At 38.2% G+C, this 9,011-nt stretch overlaps 1 protein-coding gene across 4 annotated transcripts in view; it reads left to right on the top strand.

The window, feature by feature from the left end:
• Positions 1–9,011, top strand: part of LOC148187749 (uncharacterized) — a 425,509-nt gene that overhangs the window by 60,582 nt on the left and 355,916 nt on the right. The gene's annotated exons all lie outside the window — the stretch shown is intronic.

The following is a 9,011-nucleotide window of genomic DNA, read 5'->3' as shown; positions in this document are numbered from 1 at the left end:
TCCCTGGTGCTGTGACAGTGGAAGGGCAGAAGACATCCGCTCCATGTTAATAAAATTGCCATGAATGAGTGAATACAATTAGGAAATTGTCAGTGGCGGCAGTGAACTTTTGTAACTCACCGATGTTTGCATCATTCGATTAAGGCAGCAATTTGGACTTGTTTATTTGCGGCTGCTGTGGCTTTTATTAATTGTGACCCGGCAGTGATTGGCCTGCGATTAAACCAGTCACATATGATGTGGCTGAGGGTGAGGGATGGATTGGTGGGCAGGCTGATGGAGGACAGTTTTTTATTGTTGTTTGTCTCTGTGAGTGCATGTCGAGGAGGATGGAATTTTCGAGGAGGTGTGTGTGTGTGTGTGTGTGTGTGTGTGTGTGTGTGTGTGTGTGTGTGTGTGTGTGTGTGTGTGTGTGTGTGTGTTTAGTGTGGATGTGTGGTAGTTATGCATGATGCTCAACCTTTCTCTGCTTTAGCAAAACAGACAGTGTGTTTAGGAATCAACCTATAAAATGAATGTTTACTCTCAAAAGCTCTACAATTTAGTCCAACACATTCAACATAAATGGAATACTCTTTTATGTACTTCTTTACAGAATGCCAAAATTTCTGTCTATTCCCAGTTGCACTCCACATACTCACAAGCATTTCAAAAAACGTGATATTACATGCATGTTCCAGGTACTTCCAGTGGCCAAACAGATGTGTCATCACAAGGATGGCTTCAACAAACTCAACCATAGGCCAATTTTGGGCAAACTGAAAAACTACAACATAATACCAAAATATAGTGGTGTCATTTTGGTCCACGAACTGGCACGCACCCTTTGTTCTGTTAGCATAAAAAAAGTTTTTATCAAAGATTCATGTAAATGTTTAGGAAAACTGTTATTGCCCCTTGTTATTTGGCCGATGCTGTTATCAGCTCATTAAATGGCCATTATTATTGGTGATAAGCATCATAAATATGAGATAGTAGGTTCTTGCCACACCTTATGTTGGCTTGAAAGGCCTTTATTAGACCATGAAGTGGCACATTCTCCTAGAAAAGGCTTTGTGCCTGAGAGGACTTTTACCCTGGGGTTCAAGTCTCATGTAAAACCAATATTTACAACCAGCCATGACCTTTATCTAAACCTAACCACGTTAGTTTGGTGCCTAAACCTTAGGAAAGTAAAACCTGACAAATTGGTAACGGCCATTAAAAGTGTAGATAACGGCATACTGACCTTCCGTTAGGTGTAGCAGACCTCAGTTGACGCATATCTGTGAGGTTTATGACCACAGATAACGACCATTTAATGGGCTGATAATATTGCACTTGGTTGTTCCCACAAGTGCTTTTATCGCTCACCTACCAAACTACAAACTAAAATTAAAATACAGTGGAAGCACAAGAAAAACCTTATCACCAAGGACACACACACTTGTTAAAATGTTATAAAGTTTAGGTCAAGGGTTGGTAGGTTTATGGACTAGAAAAGGGTTAACATAAGCCAACAATGACCACAGTATACTGTGCCCTTGTTATGTGCTCCCTCTGTGTGCTCTAAAGTTAGTGCTGAGAGAACTGACAAAAATAAATGAATAAATAAAAAGAAAAAAAACTTAAGGCAAAACAAACTTTTTATTATTTAGATTGAATAATTCTTTATGTCATATATCAAGCAAAAATGCCAGACATTACCGGTTCATAAATGGGAGGATTGGCTGTATTTAAATGTCTGCTGATTAGATCATTTGAAGACGTCACCTTGGATTCTGGGAAATGATGGGCACTTGTACTGGTTTCTTGCATTTTATATTGTATGCTGTTTATAGCTTAATTAAAAAAAAAAAAGATAATTTGATAATAATTGGAAAGACAACCAACAATCTGAATATCATAGCACCTCCCTTCATAATAAATGCAGGCTCGAAGTTGAAAGGTGATCCTTTAGATCATATATACTAAAAATCATTACTGCATTACCTAAAAACAATACAGCAAAAGGCCAGTTATCTGAATCTGAAATTTTCAATTATTCAATCCAAATAAGAACATAATCATTAAAGGGGGTCGATCTGCCTTTGAAACAAGTCGAATTAGCTTGTTCAACTCCCAGATTTGTGTGGCTATGACGAAGTATACAACTTTAAGACTTTATTAATGACATTCCTTGTTGAGATAAACAGTAGGAATATCTCCACATCATCACATCCGGTGCTGTCTCCTCTTCCCAGGACTGTATGGTTTATTTAATATATATATATATATATATATATATATATATATATATATATATATATATATATATATATATATATATATATATATATGTATGTATACATACAGACTGTGGTGCTTTGGGATAAATCCGTTCAAATGCTCTCAGTCTTTATCATCTTCACTCCTCGGGTCTGGCGTTCACCATTCCGAGCTCCCTTTGCAAATTTGAAGTAGTACTTCCCTACCCTCCTTGCTCTGTGCTTTCTAGAGAGAGGACTGTGTTTACTTTACAGCCTCACGCAGGCAAGGGAAGGGATTACATTTGTGGAAATGAGTTGTCATTTCAGGAGGTAATAATGGATTTGGGCCTGAGAGCTCGACAAACACAACACGGGGAGAGCGGAGAGGATGAAACATGGGAGCCGAGGTAGAGAATGCGTGTGTACATTGTGGATTTGTGCGCACACAGGGAGGATGGGACCCACACAAAAGCACACACACGCGCGCACACACTATTTGGCTGGACATCTGTACAAATGAGAGAGCACTGGTGGATTCTGCCGGGGTTCCTGGTTGGGGGGTGGATATCCCACCACAAGATTCCCCCAATCTTCAAAGCTCCAGTCCAGTTGGAAGTAATGGTTTCCATCCCTGTTGCCAGATTGGGTTCGTCCTGTCATCACCGCTGTATTTACTGACAACCATGTTTTATCTTTTGTCTTGGCCGCCCTCAGAATTGCCTCCGTAGTATTTTACGCTGACTTGAAATGTGTCTTTTGTCTTTGGCTGGAGTTTTGGAAGTTCCATTTTCGCCTGCCAAAGGAAACAGGCCCTCTTGGTTTCACCCTCCTGTCTATAACTGTGACCTTTGGACTGCACAGTAGTATGCCAGTCACATTCAGTCCGTCATCACCGCACAGGCCTCCTTATTCCCTCCTATATGCAGCCATGCATAATGTGTCCATCAGCTGCAATATCTCCACCACTGATCATGTGCCAAAAACAAAATAAAAAAAAAAATGGAGCCATTAATTATTCTTTATATTAAAGTAGAGCGATTTAGGATTGCATCATCATCAGTGAGCGTTTTAAGGAATGAGATCTTCAACCTGACTTGGGACTTGAGCTTAGCTTGAGTCTTTGTGTCATTTTATCTGAAACCCATGTGGATTACTATCCACATGAATCCTGTGTAAATATCATAGAAAAAAATATCTTTCAAGGCAAGATAGAGAGCAGAAAGGGTGAAGCGCATGGAAAAACCACAGAGTGCTCCTCTATTTGAATGTATTACTTATGATGCTGCATTCATGTGATGAAGGTTCTAGTTTCTGGGTTGGGAAGTCGTATCCAACTTTGTTGTGTTTATGTGCTTTTAGGTTGTAAAGTGGGAACAACATGTAAGCTACAAAGGAGATGGGTGTCATTTTAATGCTAAAATCATTTAAACAAGAGGTTAAAAGCAATTTCCAAGGTTATTTATATGTTTATATATAATTTTATTTTTTATATATTTTATATATTATATTTTTATATTTAATACAGGATGGTTTACATGGGCAGTTGACATTAATACCATATTACACTTTACATGGATCAAAAATTGATATTTAATAAAATGTAAAAAAAAAAAAAAAGAAGGTTCTTTACAGTTGACCAAACTTTTGCCCACCATGTTTATGCATTCAAGACGTCAAGTCGGCAACTTGTGTTATGAAGTAATGTTGTTGTTAGAAAATAAAAGACAAATTTAGGAGAATGTTGCTGCATGAGGCCCATTTTGTTTGTTTACTAGAAAGTTGATGTGTATTTTGGGGTGATCAGGTAAGACATTACAGAGGTAGCTTCTCAAGGAAACTAAAACTGCACCAATATGGCAACATTTTAGATCTGAAGCCGACAAAAGACATGTCCTGACTGTCTGCAAGTGATGCGGTGCACCAGTTTGAGCTGATCTGTTATCAGAAGCCCTGTTTTAATTTATTTCAGTTGCACACTTTGAAGGCCCTGCCATGGACACGTGTTTTCTGTTTAAAACTTACAAATGTAGGAAGATAGCTGACCCGTCTTCTAAGTAGCTGGGTTTGCAGTCTGATCTTGAGCGTTGTGTTGTGGTGTGATATTCGGACACTTGGTTGCTGTTCAGACAGTGTGTAATTTCTTTCCACCCGGGAGTAATTGCTGAGTCGAGGGGGAGACCTGATAAAATTCTGTGTGCTGGTCTGGTGTTTGGCTTAACCCTTTGAAACATGGATCAACGTCACTTTTCTTGCCATGCGTTCAGATGCCTTCACAATATTTGCACTGTAACTATACTTCTGAAAAACTGTACAATCCCTCCATTACACCTTTTGTACATACATTTTTTGTCCTTTATATTCAGTTTTGTCATTTTATATATTTAAATTGCTTCTTTTTTTATCGTATCTTCTATTCTATTAAAATGCACATTTTTTGTTCCTCCTCATTATGTTAATTGTTTTGCACCAAAACACAAAGTCACATTTCTTGTATATGTAAACGTACTCGGCAAAAAAAACTAGATTTTGATACTGATTCTGATTCTGAAGTATTTAAACCTTTGAATCGCCAACAAATTGGCTCGCTGTCTTTTGAAAACATGAGTAACTTTGCCAAAAGTGTTCCACAAACTGCAAGAAATTAGTAGATTTGGAAAACCTTTTTTTTTTTAAAAGCAAAGGAAAAATGTCCAAAAAACTGTATTTATTATTATCTTAATGACATATTTATATATTTAAAAAAATGAAAGCACATTTTTCCTGGTCATATCCTTTTATGTTTGTTTTTGGTTTTATTTGTTAATTGTTTTATTTTGTTGTTTTTATTAATTTATATTTCATTTATTTTTATCTTTTTTTATCAATTAATTTTTTTTTTTTGCAAATTGTTGAGTCATTTCTCCTGAGGTTGCTCATTGCCTTCCTCAAAAAACAACAACAAAAAAAAAATACACTAGCCCAACCCTACTGTTTAGTCTTTCAGACACAGACAAAAGAATGCAGCCAAGCGAATGAACAATGCCATTTGTGTCGTTCCTTTTCTATATAAATGCGTCGCTGGAAAGCAAGAATGAAAACATTTTGAGTGAACTGAAGTTGGTCATACACCTGGTACCACCTTACATTGTGACACATCTAAAAAACTCTGCTTTAAGTTCTACATCTTTCATCAAGCTCTGGTCTCATGATGGCATTAAAAAAGAAAAAAAAAACATCTTACAGAAAGACTGTGGGTCATAGCTACCATTAGGGGTCCCAGGCAGGCTTTGCATGTACTTCATTCTTAATGATGGAACCATATGCTTGGGCTATTGAGAATGTATGTGCCTTGATGTGTGCAAAATGATCATCCCAGGGTGTGCAGAGGTGAGGGGCAAAGAGGTTTGGTTATAGTATGACTGGCTTTGTTAAATAAGACATTTTGTCACATACAGCTGTGAAATCACATGGCTTTTTTTATGATACCTAATGTAAGCCACAGGACTTATAGTGACTGCACATTTCATAGAAAATATCACTAACCTGAGTCTCTTATATGATTTTCTATAGGTTAGGTGATGGGGTAGCTGTGCATGCATTTGTGCATGAGAATGTGGGTGTGTGTGTGTGTGTGTGTGTGTGTGTGTGTGTATATAAGTGTGTGTCTGTGTACGTATTTGCATCTGTGTGGAGAATGAGAGAATGAATTAATGTACAAGTATCTACTTGTGCATTTTTGTGTGTTGCATGCTTGCACAAATACACATGTGTATCTTTGTGTGTGTGTGTGTGTGTGTGTGTGTGTGTGTGTGTGTGTGTGTGTGTCGTGAGACAGATGGGTAATAGCCCCTGTGCTGAAAGCGGGGCCCTGTGTAACGTGCAGCCCTGATTGCAGACCTGATTACCTGCCATATGCTAGCTGAAGGGTTGAGGGCCGGACCAAATGAGAACAGTATGCAAACGTTAAAGCAGCGTTTTTATAGCGCAGTCATTATGCCCCCGCTCTGGCAAATGAAAACGAGCGTGGCAGGGAGGGAAAATAATGAAGTCGTAAAAAAACGGACGGGTCACGGTGCGTGGTTGCTGCCGCTGCCACCTCCCAGCTGTAATCCCATTGGCTAGAGGGGAAGGGGAAGGGTCCCCCGCTAAGATGACGGTAAAGCGTCGGTTGGACCGCGGGGTGGCCCTGTTCAATCGAAAAGCCTTCCACAGAGGCAGTTAAAGATCAGACTGTCTTTTTTTTTTTTTTCATTCCGGAGCACATCACCTTTATTTGGGGAATCAGTATGAAACACAAGCTTGTGTGTGTGTGTGTGTGTGTAAGAGTGTGTGCGCCTGTGTGTGATGTGATTATGATCCTATTAGCCTTTGCATTCTCCATTATGCATGCAGCGTACGGGGCTAAACTGACCTTGTAAGACGATCATTGACTCTCCTTGGAAAACACTTGTTATCCCAGGATTAACACACACACCAATTACTACCTGCTCGCCACATGAGCTCAGGAAATAAAACATTTCCTATCTTACAAAGGGAGGACTCCCAGCCCTCTGTGCACACACAAGAATGTGGGGGCACACAAATACATATACTTCTTAGTATTTGTTTTTGGACCGTGAGTGAGTAATTTAAAGGCAAACTGTATTATACTTAGCAGGCAGTTTGTGCTACTGATAAAACCCATAATTGAGGTTGCACAGCATGTTTTTAATATTATGTACATTCATGTTTTGTGGATGGGTTGAATTCCCAGAGGTTTTGCATGAATGATGTTCTTTGTTACCTCTTACAGTAATTGGCCAGTCTCCTTCAAAAACATGATCCATCCGTTTTTGAGGAAAAAGGCCCTGATAATAACTGTAAATGGAGGGAATGGAACATATCAGTTTTTCAAAAGATTGATTTTGGAGTCTATTCTGTGAATGGACATGCTATGATAGTATACACTGGCTGTACTGGCAGGCAGAACAAGTTGCGATAAATTATTTGTGATTTGAATAAAACAATCTAAAAAGAGTAGACATTAATTTGCTTTCAAATATTAAGTCAGAAGACAATATTTTGATGCCATTTGCACAGATATCTTTAATAAGAGCATGTGTAGTTGAAGTAATCCTAACCTATGGAAGTCAATTAATGCCAGTGTTCTTGAAAAAAAAATCAGTTTAGTCATAATTATGAAAACATTCTCAAAATGATAACTTAGTATCTAAAAATAATAAGATAAGATATACATAATGAGAAAAATAATGTGTAACCTTGAAATAATGACTTAGTATCTCAACATTATGAGTAATTTTCTAAAAATATGGGTTTTTTTATATATATATATCTTTTTATCTCAAATAGTGACTCGGTACCCAATATATCAAAATCATCAACTTTCTCAAAATAATGGCTTATCTTAAAATAAGGATTTAGCATCTCAAAAATAATTGGTAACTTTCTGTAAGTTATGAGTTAGTATATATAAATAATTACTGAGCGTCTCATTACAGTGATTCAGTGTTTAAAAATAATGAGAAAATTTCACAAAATTCTGACTTATTGTCATGCTTTGCATTGTTTTGAGATATTAAAGGCAGTCGGCCATATTGTACAGGATCTCTCTTAGAAAAAAGACCCCATGTTTCAATAAGAATACCTTTTTCAATAATGGTCAAACAAATATAACTTTTTCTTAGATTAGATTAAAATTTAAAACATCTCAGTGTTTAGTTACTCTCAAATTGTGAATTGTATTGATACCAATGGTAAGCACTTCAGGATATGTCTATTCTGTCTGATGTAATAACGAGTATTTTTTGATTCTGGTTCAGCTGTGATCATGTTGTAAAATTAATACAGGTTGCCATAAAAACCCAGAGAGTTTATGTTGTCCATATACCATGCATGCCAGTTTTGTGCCGCATTTGGCGAAGAAAACCGATTCCCATTTAACAAGCCGGGACCCCCACCTTACCACAAACCTGTTAACTGCGTGTAAGGAATGACTCTTGTTGCCAGGGGCTCCCCATCACTTTTCCCATTTCCATCCATCAGGAGAAAAGGGGAACTTGTGCATAATCCTGAAGCCCATTGTGGCCTACTTAGTGGGGAAGGGAACATGTCTCTCCGACTGGTCGTGCCTTTGTATGTGGGTCAGCTTCATTCAAATTCTCTTTCATTCCAGCTCTTCTTCCGAAACTGTGGCCCATCATTAGCTGTAATATAGGTCACCCCAGGCTTTGTGAGGCTCCAGCCCCATTTGCATTCTTGATTCAGATGTAGCAGTCGTGGAGTGACTCTAGGTAGGGAGGTGGGAAGCTGAGGGGGGGAAGGTGGCATCAGAAGTAAAGGCGAAGCTTTTATCACTTTTGATGAAAGGATGGGGTCAGTCTGGATACATGCTTAAAAGGATCAGCGTGTTTTCCCAGCGGTGGGAAGATGAAACTCCTATGGATGCAGGTTGAAATGTACAGTGGGTACCCCATCTCTTCTTTTCTTCATGGTGTAGAAAAGAAAAAAAAAGATAAGGAACTGATTTACTCCTGCATTCGGACTTCTGTGACATGTCATATTCCAAGAAATAATCATGTGAGAATGTAAATATTGTGAGATTATTCAATAAAATCCCTAATTACTAAGTAGTAAAGACATATAGTTGTGCAGCCTTTGCACTGGATATTCATTACGTTTTGTAAAAGCATGGGCACTTTCCTCTTGCATTGAATTCAGGTCAATAACCTTTATTTCATTTTCAATTAAAGGAATGCGAGGGTGTTCTTACAAACACCCACGTGCAAACACAGGTGTATTCACCAA

This window comes from Plectropomus leopardus, chromosome 13 (assembly GCF_026936395.1).
Source record: "Plectropomus leopardus strain MGB_pleo_1.0 chromosome 13, ASM2693639v1, whole genome shotgun sequence".
In the NCBI taxonomy this organism is placed as follows: domain Eukaryota; kingdom Metazoa; phylum Chordata; class Actinopteri; order Perciformes; family Serranidae; genus Plectropomus; species Plectropomus leopardus.
Note: the sequence above shows the minus strand (reverse complement) of the source record. Positions and strands in the feature narration are given on the sequence as shown.